The sequence below is a fragment of the Podarcis erhardii genome (genome assembly GCF_964252035.2).
Source record: "Podarcis erhardii genome assembly, chromosome: 3".
NCBI lineage: Eukaryota > Metazoa > Chordata > Lepidosauria > Squamata > Lacertidae > Podarcis > Podarcis erhardii.
Window position 1 is genome coordinate 40,746,358 of NC_138507.1, and position 15,587 is coordinate 40,761,944.

At 41.7% G+C, this 15,587-nt stretch overlaps 2 long non-coding RNA genes across 2 annotated transcripts; one reads left to right on the top strand and one right to left on the bottom strand.

Annotated features, from left to right (window-relative positions):
• The first annotated feature begins 1,796 nt into the window (after window positions 1–1,796).
• On the top strand, window positions 1,797–3,402 carry LOC309338668. Its single transcript, XR_014155003.1, has 3 exons — window positions 1,797–2,049; window positions 2,281–3,141; window positions 3,224–3,402. It is a non-coding gene; the product is annotated as an uncharacterized lncRNA (long non-coding RNA).
• A 1,109-nt stretch (window positions 3,403–4,511) lies between these two features.
• On the bottom strand, window positions 4,512–10,079 carry LOC309338672. Its single transcript, XR_014155006.1, has 3 exons — window positions 10,007–10,079; window positions 5,495–5,592; window positions 4,512–4,952 (listed from the first exon to the last, which is right to left on the bottom strand). It is a non-coding gene; the product is annotated as an uncharacterized lncRNA (long non-coding RNA).
• Window positions 10,080–15,587: the final 5,508 nt, after the last annotated feature.

Here is a 15,587-nt window from a genome sequence, read left to right on the forward strand (position 1 = left end):
ACATCTTGTTTCTCACCATTCCTGGCGTTGAAGTGCCATGTATCTTTCAGTCTTCCTCCCAAGAGACCAAGGTGCAGACAGAGTCTTTGCAGATAATTTTTTAAAATTCTCTTTTTATGTCAAGGGAGGTGTACCCCTGAGCTCTTTAGAGGAAGGGTGGGATGAAAACCGACAAGATTTATTTATTTATTTTTGAATTCCTGATCTCCAGTGTGAGTTTTATTCTTTACATCAGTATAATGGGAGAATAGTTCAGACGAGGAATCCTTTGAATTCAATGTCACAATGACATTTCACTTCTATTATTCAGAACCAAGAGCTGTCACAAGCTGATATCAACTCAAACAAGAATATATATATATTCAGGTTACAGACTCTGCTAACCCAGAAATAGTACCTTGGGTTAAGAACTTTGCTTCAGGATGAGAACAGAAATCGTGCGGCGGCAGTGTGGCAGCAGCAGGAGGCTCCATTAGCTGAAGTGGTACCTTAGGTTAAGAACGTCTTCAGGTTAAGAATGGACCTCCAGAATTAAGTTCTTAACCCGAGGTACCACTGTATATATATATATGTGTGTGTGGATGAAAATCACATGTCTGTTTGCCCTGTACTGGTCTGTGTATGCTACATTGCTCTCTTTTATGTTTCCAGGTTGATCAAGGAGCTTTTTAGCCTGATCCCACTGTTGGAGCTTCCTGCTGCTACAACCATTCTGCATGGAGAAATTCAATGGCACCGGCACTTACTCACAGGTCATGGCTCTGCACAGTCAGGTCACCTGATGGTTGCATCCATCCATCTCTATATCATCTACAGTATATCTATATCTGTATCTGTCTTAAAAGAATAACCACAAAAGAGGCCAAAGACATGGCTAGTTACCCTCCCAGTTAAGGGCCAAAGGCCTGTGCTATGTACTGTTTAAAACCAAAGGTTATCACAAAGGATTAAAACAGAGGAAAGGGACTACCACAATCTTAACGCTGTAAAGTTAGTGGTCTCCATAACACAATGCGACATGCTATTGCACATATGTCTATGTCTGATTTTTTTTTTTTTAAGGCTGAAGGTAGGGTTGAACATCAACTAAAATTGAAACACTGTTGAAATCCTTCGTCAGGGGGACAGAATGTTATATCACTGAAATAATTATCTAAAATTGACTTGCATTTCAGGGAGGGAATAGTCCCACTGTGAAAATTATCTACTAAAAATACAGGCCTTCTCTGATTGGATGCCAACCTCTTTTAACCTTTTTCTGATTTGTTTCTTGGCTTTATCATAATTTATACTTCTCAAGTCATCTGAAATCAACCCACAGTTTGACAGTCACAGTTCTTGCTCCAATTGTTTGCTGCAATAAAAACATTTTAAGTTCACAAATTAAAAGTAAATAATCGTTTTCTTGCACGAAGGCTCAAATTTTAATTTACACCATATGAGCCCATGCATTTGTTAAATTCCATGGGCATTGTAAATATCTGTTTCCTCACTGCTCAAAATAGCCTTTCATTTGGTTCACAGGCCGTGATGATTGGTGCACATGAGAGGAGTGGAACATAAGAGAGCGATTTCTTTTTCTTTTAAAACATTAAAAAGTAAAGGTAAAGGTAAATGGACCCCTGACCGTTAGGTCCAGTCACAGACGACTCTGGGGTTGTGGCGCTCATCTCGCTTTATTGGCCGAGGGAGCTGGCGTACAGCTTCTGGGTCATGTGGCCAACATGACTAAGCTGCTTCTGGCGAACCAGAGCAGTGCACAGAAACACTGTTTACCTTCCTGCTGGTGTGGTGCCTTTTTAACTACTTGCACTTTGATGTGCTTTCAAACTGCTAGGTTGGCAGGAGCTGGGACCAAGCAACGGGAGCTCACCCCATCGCAGGGATTCGAACCGCCAACCTTCCGATCGGCAAGCCCTGGGCTCTGTAGTTTAGACCACAGCGCCACCCATGTCCCTTTTAAAACATCATCATCATCATCATTTCATGCTGTCACAGGAAGATAAGAAACCAGAAAGAAACCAGAACATAAACTTGGTTCTATCGAAGGTAAGTGTTAATATCATGTAGAGAATATTTAAAACTGCTTCACCAAAATCTTTTGTTTCCATTCAGGTATATTCAGACCAGCATTACATGGCCACCTGCGTAGAGTTCCTTCTATACTGTTTCAAAGTAGAATCCCATGCCTGCTTAGGTAATGTGTACCATACAGCAAGCAATAAAGTGTATTAGATTGTCCCTTTATCAATCGTAAATTATACATCTTTTCTTCTTCAGCCATAGCAATAAACCAGAGGTGTTTTAGACAAGAGAATATAAGAACAGCCCTCCTGGATCAGGCCAGTGTCACGTCTTGTCCAACATCCTGTTCTCATGCAAAGTCTGAAGCAGAGCCTGAGGGCAACAGCATTCTTCCCACTTGTAATTGACATGTATTTAAGGCTCTGCTTCAGACTTTGATCATTATGTTGTTATTTTTAGGATAGTTCTGTTTTGAATAAAAAAATTATATTCTGCAAGTTATTCTGTGTTGCACAGGTTGATCTAATTCCAATTCTACCCAGGTCTTCTCTTTTACATTGTATATAATTCTAATGTGATTGTTTATATGGGGTGCCTCATTGTATCTTTGCAAATGTGGTAGACTCATGCCCCACTTCTGGGAATGTCGATACAATACGGTTAGCTGCAGTGTAGGTTTCCTGCCCTGATGAATAAAGTTGACAATCATTTCTTGCCATTTCTTGAGGATCTTTGCTGAAATACATAGAAGTAGAGTCTGGAATAAAAATGATTTTTTTGGTAACATCACCGGCGCTACTATACTCATCCGAGAGAGAGATGTCTTTGACCATTTTTCAATAACTTTTGTAATACTTTTTACCATGGTAACTTTACATAATTGTTTCCATGATTTTGTGGTGTTGATTCCCAAATATTTAATATATTGTGGGCAAAATTTAAAACTTGTTTTGGTTTGTGTTTTTGCTTGCACTTCTGAAGGAACATTCAAAGTTCCAGTGTTGTTTTATTGATGGACAGTCCATCTATTTCCCCAAATGCTTCAATTTCCCTGATAGCCTCCAACAGGGACATATCTGGGTCCAAGACCATCAGGGAAATATCATCAGCAAAGAGGTTCAATTGTGTTGTTGTTGTTGTTGTTTAGTCGTTTAGTTGTATCTGACTCTTCGTGACCCCATGGACCAGATTTGGCCAGGTTCAATTGTATTCTATGTTCATTTCTTAATATTCCTTTTATTTTCTGATTACTTTGGATAGCATTAGCCAATGATTCCATTGATAGTGCAAATAATAGATGTTATAAAATTATTCTATTTTTGCCTTAAATTTATCTACTATATCTCTCCTTTGTATGGTATTGTGTGAACATTTCTAAGATCCTTTGGGATGAAACATGGTCTTGGAAATAATAAAGACATTAATAAAAGCAACATTTGGTCCTTTTTTTGAGATGGAGTATGCAGGACATAGTAAGCTGCCTATACCAGATCAAATGATTTATTGTCTATTCTGACTGGCAGAAGCTCTCCAGGAGCCAAGGCACAGATCACTCACATCATTTGCTATGACATCCTTTTAATCAAAGATCCCAAGGTTTGAGCCTGGCATCTTCTGTGTGCAAAACATGTGCCTTACACAATATTCCAGCTTCAACGCACCATCAATCAAGTCACTTCATTGTGTTTCTGCTTTATTTTCAACACCTTTACAATAATTCTCCTTAAAAAACAATTAATTTACAACCTCTTTACAACTATTTATTTCAATCCCTTTACAATAATATAATATTGTAATTCAATAAATAAACAAATAAAATGGTCGCATCACATCGATTTCATGACTTGATTGAGTTTTTTTTTAACTACAAACCTCGAAGTTCCTTTATAGTATAATTCTAACAGCCAATTTAGACTCCGTCAGTTCATTTGTGGTTGGAATGATTTTATCCAAATGTGCATAAGTTTATATGTGCATTTTTAAAACAAATTTTAAAAAAATCTGTGTGCATTAAAAACAAAAATGCATCAAAACACACACACTCCCTGTAAAGATAGGAATACTTTGAATGCATCACACATACACACCATAAAAATACAAAGCACAGCAAAATGAAAAGCAAACAAAAGCTTAAAACTTAAGAATATTCCCATGAATTAACAAACATCAAAAATGTCATTAGCTTAAAGCCTTAAGTAGCAATCGTTGGCTCCCTAAGAGGATGCTCAGTGGTCCACAAGATGCTACAGAGCTCTCTCTCCACCAGTGGTGAGGGAATTCTGCTGCTGACTGTCTCCCTAAAACGATGGCAGAAAGCATGGAGGCATGTTGGAGGAAGTTGTGGACCTGTGGATCATATGCTCCCCTCACACCCTCAAGTAAGGACCTAAAACTAATCCAGCCCTGGTATTGACATAGCTAATACACTCCCTTTGGCTACGAAAGGAGAGAGAAATCCATTGGCTTGCTCCCACCCTGGCTGCTCTGAGTGGGCAGGGTGCTCGATATGGTGGCAGCTTCACCATGAAGATCTCTCCTCTCAGGAGAGATCAGGACCCAGGTATTTTCCACGTCAATTGGTCTACCGTACTGCTGCCCAGCATGCCTATCTGGTAAGAGGGTTTTGTAAACCAGCTTTCCAGTTGCTCTTTACCTGCCCAATGTAAGCTTAAAGAGGTGGGTCAAAAATGACTTTTTAAATTACCAGACTTTAATGTATTGAGAAGGGTTTCATGGAGCCAGAAGCAAAGAATGCCTGTGCTTTCTTGCTGCATACTTCATAACTCTTAAATGCATGAATCACACAGCACAGTCATTTGCTCATAGTATTGTCATAGTGAAATAACTTTGAGAATCAGCCTTCAGTATAAACTGTTGCATTTTTTCAGCATAGCTCTGAAACCTTGAAACCTCCAACAATGTCAGATCTGCAAGGGAACAGTAACGTTATTCACAGCATGGTGATGGCTTTCAGTTTCTGCAGACGTACTTTTAAATTGTTAAATACACTTACAGTTTTCCTATTCATCAAGAGGCCTGTAAGCTCTCTGGCCTTAAACTCCCTGTTATAGCTGCCATGTTAAATTTAGTCAGGAGCTCTGTAAAGGGAGCAGATTGTCTGCCACAGCCAGGTAAACACGGGAAACAGAAATATTGACACAGGACTTTTACAGGACAATTAAACAAGCAATGAAGGAACTGCAGTTCCTGAAGCAACAGTGAACAGGAAAGTCGGGCTGAGTACCTCATTTTGGCTCATGCCTCATTCCAGCTTCTGTGATTGGCACTTCAGTGCTCTCAGTTCTACAGTAACTGATCTCAAGGATCTTGTACTGAAGGTATTGCCTTCCCTGCACATTGCAACAGCATCAGACCAGCACTTGATGTCGTGGCTCAAATCCGACCTAAGACAATACTCTCAGGGGTGGGGGAAGAAATTCAGTTCAGTTCATATTTAAAGTGAGCTTACATAATTCACACTTCCTCAAACATCACATGAATTGAAACGCAGCCATCTTTCAAAATTTGCACTTCTCCAAAGTTTGCAATGCAGATCCAGCCCAAGCCCTGTGTAAAAAAAGAAGAAGCAGCACTTATTAGGGGAAAGTGTGCATAAAAATGCATATATTGTTTTTTTTAAAAAAAATACAAACTACATTATATTAGGGAGAGTTGCTTGAAAAAAACAACAAACCATACATATTATGTAAAACTGTGCACAAATGTGCCCATTAGGAAAAATTCTCACTGCAATGTTGATGAAATAAAATAAATCCCAAGCTGATGTGGAAGTGTTGAGAAATGGAAAAATGAGGAACAGGGAGAAACTGACACTGTCCAGTTCATCCACCCAAGAATTCCTTATTCCAACCCTATCTGAAGAAGTGTGCATGCACACGAAAGCTCATACCTAGAACTAACTCAGTTGGTCTTTAAGGTGCTACTGGAAGGAATTTTTTTATTTTGTTTTGACCATGGCAGACCAACACGGCTACCTATCTGTAACTTATTCCAACCCCTGATGTTTGGGATGTTCTCTCTAGCAATTAAAGAAATGCTCCTTCAGCTCACTCCAGGACCTTTTCTGCATGCATTGGACACTTCACTCTTTGCTGTCTGCATGAAGTCAAATGCATGTGCACAACCCTTGGTCCTGCCATGCTTGGAGCTTGGGGCTTCTTCCCCGTACCCTAATAATAATAATTTATTATTTATACCCCGCCCATCTGGCTGAGTTTCCCCAGCCACTCTGGGCGGCTTCCAATCAAGTGTTAAAAACAATACAGCATAAACAATACAGCATACCCTGGAATAATGTGTTGTGTATCTTGGGTTTCACTACCTTCCCACCCTGGCCCGGACCTACTTCTGTTCTCTCACATCTCCCACTTTGGCCCCACTTGGATGATTTTACTAATAGGGGTAGCAAGAGAGCTTGCAGTCATGACTCTGAGCTCTTTGACTGGCAACATTTAAAATAGCCCTTCCAGTCTTTGAACTCTTGGCTGCTCAGAGGTGTGGCCTGAGCAAAGGGCAACCAGGGATACTGACCCTCATGAAAGCATCTCTCACATCTTGAAGCATTCAGCAGATATTCCTTGAATTCTTTACAGGAAAGGAGGTGGAATATCTTCCCTACTATGGATTCAGAATCCTTCTCCAAGATTTTTCCTCACATGTATTTTGAGTAGCTTTTCCTATCCCTGCTGGTTTTATGCAAGGAGGCAAACTGTGTTTTGTCTTCTGCTTTTATGGTTTTGTAGTTTCCAGCTTGGAATGAGCTGCCAAAGTACACAGGAGCAAAAGCTGGTGTTGGCTTAAGAATCGATCCAAACCCTTTTTGCCTGGCATTATAAGACTTACAATTCCCAAAAAAGGGTTTGAGCATGTATGATATTCAGTTTTATTTCTAGGTAATATGGTGTGTCCCAGCAGTTTGGCTCAAGTCATCTAGACAGAGTATTTTTAGCTAGGCTACGTTCTTTGTCCATGTTGTTATTTGATTCACATCCATGGGTATGTCTGCACGCTACTTATTTTGGGGCTTGGTGAAGCTCGCCCTGTTCATCCCCCTGTTCACATGAGCAAACACACAAGGATTGCTGTGATTCTGCCACCTAGAAGAACTGCTGTTGGGATTGCAGAAATCACTTCCAGGCAGCTCTCTGTGTGTACATGTGTGCAGTCCTATGATCATTGAAATCTGTCCCATATTTTCACAGTATTCTTTCATCTGATCAAAACCATCTTTCCAACATTGCTCTTTCTTACCCCCTGCTATCTTTTATTTAAAACCACAACAGCTGGGGTTGCCAGGGATTGAATCTGATACTTTCTGTGTGCAAAGCATGGGCCAGTGAGCTATGGTGCTGCTCCAGTCCACATTTATTTGTGAAACTGGAGGCATATCTGTAGCCAAGGAAGGTTCAGCGGTCTCGCCTGTGCAAAGAGAAAATCAGCCAAGGCTGCTTGCCACCCATCTGTGTAGCTATTGGAAACAACCGAGCTCCCATCATGAATTCGGCAGCACCCCATCTAGGCTCCCTGTAGCACGTGCAAGAATTTCCTCAAAAGGGGAAAAAAAAAGTTCCTGCTTTCCTGGGGACACACCCTGTCCTAGTTGTGCTCAGCCAATATTGTGGCCAGCTATGGTGTGATTCTCCTTGAAAGATTAGCTGCATCAATTTTCTCCTTGCATTTTCTACAGCTTCTTTCTGCAGTCCTCAATGCCTCAAGTGCTTTGCCCTGACAATTGCCTTCCGCTCAGAAGAAGGAATCATTATGGTCTCGGAAAGAGATAGCTTATGATCCGAACACAACACATGTTGAAAGCAAAGCAAGCAAGCAAGCAAGCAGCATGGGCTTTTATTGAGGGAAAGGGATGGCATATCACCAGATGTTCATAGGACAGGTTGAGTATCATGAATATTGCAAAAATATTTGTGATACTCATCACGAATATTGCAAAATATAAATAATTCACTCACTGAAAGCCCAATTCTAACAACTTGGAAGTAAGCCTGATTGATTGAAATGCAACTTGGGATGTAGGAAGACATTGTTTTCTGTTCCACTCTGCATTCATCACTTGCAGCACTGTTTCTGTTCCACTGCAGAAAGCTACACCATTTGTCTTACTGTCCACAGTAGCGAAATTACCTTCCTTAGATTAATTATGTGAATTACATTGGCATTAGGTTATTCCACTCCATTCATTCAATTGCCAAGGAAACACAATGCAAATGGGATAAAAAGTAATCAATTACGTCTCATTTGAGAACCGAAAGCAGCAACAACAGCAAGTGCTGATTGTATTCGTTGAATTGATTTCCTTTCTGGACATGGGTTGATTTCTGCTTCCCTATCTGTTGTTGTCAGAATTGCTAAATTGCTAATTGCCAGCACGCCAAAACTGAATTGTGTGGGGATGAAACATTTAACAGATTTATGAATTAAAACTAACACCTTGATTTATATCATTGTCTCCCATTAATGCATCCATGGATGGGGTCAGTGTAGATGGTATTCTGCACTGGCTGAAACTTCTGAACTGTTATCAAGTGCAGCCCCACACAGGATAAATGACTCAAAATTAGAAATGCTAATCTAAGAACTCTTTGCGGTCGATCTGATCTTATGGTAGCTTATGAAAAGGCATACAGCTTGTCACTACATTCCTATCTTTGTGGCAATGCATCACAGAGAACTGTTTCTCCCACCCAAACTAATAATCAGTTTGTGAAACTAGATGGCTTCTTTCAAATTTATGCTACCTAGTGGAATGGAAGATGCCATTCCTTCAACATTTGCTTGTTGAGAATGAGAAAAAGAAAAGCTTCCAATCTTTAAGTAAAAAGGTAAAGGGACCCCTGACCATTAGGTCCAGTCGTGGCCGACTCTGGGGTTGCAGCGCTCATCTCGCTTTACTGGCCAAGGGAGTCGGTATACAGCTTCTGAGTCATGTGGCCAGCATGACTAAGCCGCTTCTGGCGAACCAGAGCAGCACACGGAAACGCCGCTTACCTTCCCACCAGAGCGGTACCTATTTATCTACTTGCACTGGTGTGCATTTGAACTGCTAGGTTGGCAGGAGCTGGGACCGAACAATGGGAGCGCACCCCATCGCAGGGATTTGAACCATTGACCTTCTGATCGGCAAGCCCTAGGCTCTGTGGTTTAACCCACAGCGCCACCCGTGTCCCACTAATCTTTAAGTAGGAACTATCAATTAGAGTCACCGATCTTCAGATAACAAATAGTATTTGAGCATGTAAACTAGTTGTTTACTAGGGAACACAATCTGGGTATGGAATATCCATTTGGAGTTGACTATAGCTTGTTTTAGGCATTTGCCCATTAAGGATTCCAATCATGTGAGGGGGAAGAGGCAGGGAATGCCTCCTGGCCCCACCTCCTCTGCAGCACCATAGTCATTGGATTCATTATCCTCCTTCCCCATGTACTGGAGCCTGAACTCCTGCAGTGGCTCCTCATAGCATTGAGGAACTTGGGGCAAATGTCTGACCTGGGGCTGAAGAACTGAAGAAACCCGAACATTTGCAATTAACTTGCTTGATGGCTCATGAGTAATTGTTAGGAGATTGTCCGTCCCAGCTGAAATCAGGAGGAACGATATTTGTTTTCTCTCTCCCTACTTTACTTTCCAGCTTTTTTGGAGGTGAAAGAATAGGCACATTATCCATTATGACATGTACTATTCTCACTGGAAAAGAAAGTCTGAATGGCTAATAATGAAATAAAAGATACTGAAACCTTATAGGCAGAACACCTCCTCTCACCCGCTCACTTTTGTACCTGTTCCAAGATGAAGCAGAAGATTTTTGTGGTGTTTTAATATGATCTTTCCTCAGACAGATAGAAAGCCTTCATATATCATTCAGTGCGAGTGTGGATTTTTATTCAGCACAGTGTCACGTCCCTCCTTCCCTTCATTTTTCACAGAGCTTTATGGATGACTCACCTAATTCATATAGCTGGTGATAGTGGAGGAGGGAGGGAGCTATACCACTGCTACTGCTTGGAGAAAATGTTCTCTAGAAATGAAAACAGAAAATAATGTTGGGTGACAAAGAAATGAAGCAAATGCATTGCCAAGGCAGCAATGAGATTGATATCAAACCCCAAATGGGATCTGGATACCATAAGGACCACCTTCCAGTGGCATAGTGGGTGCTGTGGTGGTGGCCCCAGGCACAAAATCCTGAGGGGGATGCAATCAGGCACACCCATGAAAGGCTCCCTGCTGAGCTCCTGCCACCTTCCAGAGCTGTGGGGAGGCAAGCTGCGCCTGGGCTGGGCCTTCATCCTTCTTCTCATGGTGGCCCATGCAGTGGCCGAGAGGCGAGGGCTTGCCAATCCAGGGTATTAAAACATGCTAAGTTCCTGTGGTCCTGAAGTACCACTTGCTCCCAAGAAAATGTCTCTTGGAGTGCAATCTTACTTTTTCTACTGGTCCTACTTCTGCACCTTTAACAGCAACCTGACATGCAGAAATTAAAATGGTGAAGCTCTTGATGGCACTGAAAGGACATGTTTTTGCAAGCAATTTCTCCAAACGCAATGCATTTTAATGTTATTTCCACAAATATATTCATTTATAGGCACACTTTATCTCAGTACATGCATTTGCGGGCACATTTCTTCACTGAAATACTACACTGCAAAATGTGGTAACATGTGTTTCAGATTGTGCGTTGTTTTGGAAAGTACCGTACAAATTATTATTATATTCTTATTTATTAGATTTATATACCACCCTTCATCATAAGGTCCCAGTGCCATTCACAGAATAAAATACAAGACAATAACAAGTAAATGATTAAAACGAAACAGCAAAAAAATAACCTTCCCTTCCCACAGACACCTTTAAAAGGCTGTAGAATATTAATCAGCCAAAGGTAGGTTCTCCTTTAAATGACAACTGAATCAAATTTATTTCCCATCCTTATTTGTAATGGATTCAGGATCTGCTTTTTTATTATTTAAATCTAACCTTGCATTTCCATTATTTTTTATTTTTTACCCTTTAAGTGATAAAATGTGTAATTCTAAATTAAAACATGAGCTGGTGTGCGAAATGCCAAATACAGCAAAAGAAATGTTTTCACTGTCTTTTCCACTAATATCATCATCTTCTTCTTCTTTGGTGATCACTCATAGCCAAGTAAGATTGTCTTCCATAAACACGGTCTTAACAGTGAGTTCGTAAGTGACTGTGGAGGCCAGTTCTGGATCCACACATCCTTCCACAGTAGGGACATAGGTTTCCAGGTGGGAGTTGATCACGGTGAGGGTTTGCCAAGCGTGCCTTCCTCTTAACACGTTTTTCCCTTTTGTCCAGAGTTCGAGCATCTTCAAAGTCCACAACATGTTTGGTAAAGACTGTTCTCCGATTGGAGCACTCAAAGGCCACTGTTTCCCAATTGCCGGTGTTTATACTACTTTTTAAAGATTTGGCTTGAGACAGTCTTTAAACCTCTTTTGTTGACCACCAGCATTACGCTTCCCATTTTTAAGTTCGGAATAGAGTAGTTGCTTTGGAAGACGATCATCAGGCATCCAAACAACATGACCAGTTCAATGAAGTTGATGTTGAAGAATCATTGCTTTGGCACTGGTAATCTTTGCTTCTTCCAGTACACTGGCATTAGTCTGCCTCTCTTCATACCCCCGCTGAAAGGTAAGGTATGCCAGATATGCCCTGTAGACTCTTGGTTTTTCTTTAATGAAAGAAATAAATAAATCCTAATATTGTTTAAACCATTGCAGGTTTTCCATGGAGAAGTGCTGGGCAGAGCATGGGTAAATGCACCCTTCGATGTTTGCATTGGTACAGGTTTAATTCAAACACGCTATAATACAGCACAGCCAATGTGGCAGTAGCTAAATGGAAAGGCAGCGGGAAGGAGAGTACACAGGGGAGGTTTCCTAAAACAATCTAGGCAGTAAAAATAGCAGTCATAAAAATCAGCCTTCAGCTAATGCAAATGTGCTTTCCCAGTGTGGCATGCAGATATATATGCAAATCAAAGGCATTTCAGGAGCCTCAGCCCTATAAAACGTCTTACCCTAATATATATAATCTCCTGCTATTAAACCTCTCAGCAGACTCTCACGGTGGCTTATAGGTTGTAAAAGATCTGTTCGCAAGAACGGCTCCCTCACTAAGCATTCAAATCCTCAAAGCCTGTGCAAATAAACTGCAGGCATTTGAAGTGTATGAACTGATTCAGCGAGACTTGCCTGGCAAAGCCACCCACAAAGTGGGTGTTACCGTCGAGAAGACCCTGCTCCGCAAAGCCATCCACCTAACCTTTGAGTTTCTGAGTTCCACACAAGCTGCTCGCCAGGTCTGGTAGTGGGCGACGTTTGTCTCCTGGTGGGCCACGCTGAACCCATCCTCCTGAAGCCACGCTGTTTCACTGGCCGTTGCTTTGCTCCCCTGGCCACCACAGTGTCTGCTGGGTTCCTGCCAAACCCAGATTCAAATGTTGGCCTATCCACGGTGGCCTGGGGGGGGGCAACCAGAGTGAACCAAGTGGGAGCAGGCTTCACTCCGTTTTGCTCCAGAAGCTTAAAAGGGGGTTGGAGCTGACGCCGGCAGTGCAGTTGGTCTGAGAGCATCACTCTTACTGCTTACAACACATTCCCAAACTCCAGATAACCCACTTAGCAGCTTCATATATATATTAAACAACATGGGAGATGAAACTGAACCCTAAAGGTCCCCACACTGAAGGCCTTAAGGTGCCAAATAATGCTCCACAAGCATCACCCACTGAAGATGGCCATCCAAGTAGGACCAAAACCACTGCAAAGCAGTGCCACCCATCCCCAAGGTAGATTGCCTCTCCAGGAGGATGTTGTGATTGATGGTATCAAAAGCTGCTGAGAGATCCAGGAGAATTAATAGGGACACATTGCCTCGGTTTCTGTCCTGATAGAGGTCATCAGATGAGGCAACCAGGGCAGTTTCTGTGCCGAAACCTGAAAAAAGACTATTTCTGAATAATAATAATAATAATAATAATAATAATAATAATAATAATAATAAATTATTTATACCCAGCCCATCTGACTGGGTTTCCCCAGCCACTCTGGGTGGCTTCCAGCAGAATATGAAAATACAGCCTATTCTCAAATAAATAGGTTTAGGATTGCTTTCTTAATATTTCATTTTTTATTATTATTAAGAACCATTTTAAGGTACTGCAGCAGAGTTTTCTGTGGATTGTGCTATCAGCACTGTTCATTATTTCAGTCCAGTTATCTGATTGGCTGTTTTAAGCACTTGTGTTGTTGCCCTTGTTATTAAACTTCATTTTCATGGGTGTTTTGAAATAGATGGGGCAATTATCTTGCAATTGTGTTAAGATAGCTATCCTTTACCATGAATGGCACATGCAACAGAAATGTGTGTCACTTCTAGGCAGGTGCAAGAAGCTCTCACAGTCCTGGCTTTTGCAGAATATTAGGTCAACTGCTTAATACAATGTACAATAAAATAAGGATTCCTATAAGCATATTCACCTCCAATTAAGCGTACACACCACTGTTTGTACAGAACATTCATTTCTATATTGGCACCATTCACTTCAGCCTTTTCAATCGTTTATCAGTTGATGCAGGGAATGAGCTACCTGAATGTTCCCTGTAACTGGAAGAGACTAAGTGATAAATCTTCAAAGCATGTTAAGATTCTTTTTCCTACCTACATTCTGAAGTGGCAGAGTCCCAGGAAGATTGTACCATGTGCTTTTGCTGAACATTTGAATTGGCTCACAAGGGCGTGAGATGAAGAATGTGGATAGCAAGAGAAATAGCTTGCTTGTAAATTTGGCGTGGTGCTTGGGCCAGAGAAAACATAAGAAGGAGAGTGGAAGGAAGTAGAAAATTGAAATAGGAGACATTTTCACAGATATTTTCACATGTTCACTCAATTCAGGAGGCTCTGGATTTTGCCAGGATAACTGATTGTTTTTGAAGGCTTAGAGACAAAATAAAGAGAAAGGCTACAGAGGAGCTGCCATTACTTATACAAGGAGGTTGGCAGGGGGTTGGACTCGATGGCCCTTGTGGTCTCTTCCAACTCTATGATTCTAAGGAAATTATTAAAAGTGTGAAGGGTCAATTGGAGAAATAGTTGAAAATTGACTAATTTGATGAGGGAATGGCATGAGGTTGTTGGGCACACCTCGTTACTTCTGTTCCATTAAGCTGTCAAAAATGCCTTTGGTGGGAGAAATTCGTACAGCAGAAAAGATGGGAGTGGATCACATCATGTCCCAGATATGGTGTAGCTGTTCTCAGAGCTTTAATTCACAAGGATCTGAGTTATGGACCCTTAGCATGGTTTTCAAACATGCAGAAATACATTCTTGCAGAAGTGCCAAGTGCCAAATGAACTAGATTCTGCCTTAGAATTATTTGGGTTCTTCCAGTAGGTGATTAATTTATGTCACCAGTCACCAAAGCCTATCCCTAAAAATGCAAGCATTAGGTTCTAGTCCCAAGGACATAGTTGTCATTGCTATATTATTCTTCATTGCTTCTTAGAATTCAAGCAGGATCCAAGGCGGAAGTGGCACTGGCGGAGGAAGAGGGGGGTGTGGGGGAGTGCACCACCCCCGGCAGTGCAATCCCAGTGAGGTTCCATCGTGGCTGCCCCTCCCGCCCCCGGGACGTGTGCCAGCCCCGCCCCCGCCTGCTCTCTGCCCCCGGTGCCGGAACATGAAACTCTGCCACTGGGAAGTGGGCCTCAGCTACACAGGCAAATCTCTCTCTTGTGATTTCTCGCGGTTTCTCATTTTTCCAATCTTCAGTTTAGTTCCCCTCATTTCCACATCTGTTTGGGAATATTTTTGATTCATGAAAATTCACCAGCATTTTATGTCACCTAATATATACATATCACCTAATATACACATTTTTGCATGCAGTATCACCCAAGAAACACATTTTCACAAAGTAGCCTAAAGCGGTGCCCTGCTTGCTTTGAATACGGTGTGCACCACAACCACCACTCCCTTTCCTTGCCCCCTAAAGGCCCAAGAAAGATCACCTGCCATTGGTCAGTGGAATGCTGCAACTATGAGCAAACTACTATTTGCATACAGTAGTACAGACGCTTCAGGTTACAGACTCCGCTAACCCAGAAATAGTACCTCGGGCTAAGAACTTTGTTTCAGGAAGAGAACAGAAATTGTGCGGTGGTGGCACGGCGGCAGCGGGAGGCCCCATTAGCTAAAGTGGTACCTCAGGTTAAGAACAGTTTCAGGTTAAGAACAGACCTCCAGAACGAATTAAGTTCTTAACCCGAGGTACCGCTGTACTAGGGATTCTGAAATGTGTAGTCCCAATCCCAACTCTGAAAGGTAAAAAAGATGTTCTGCCTGGACTTGCAGAATGGTTGTTTCTGCCTTCCTCTGTGCTTGTGGCGAAGGAGGAGGCAAGTAGCAAAGACAGGTCTTTTTGTGAGTGTTCACTTTCCCCACTAACCTGCCTGCCTCACTTTTTCCTAAAGCACCTGGTCCTTGCAGTTA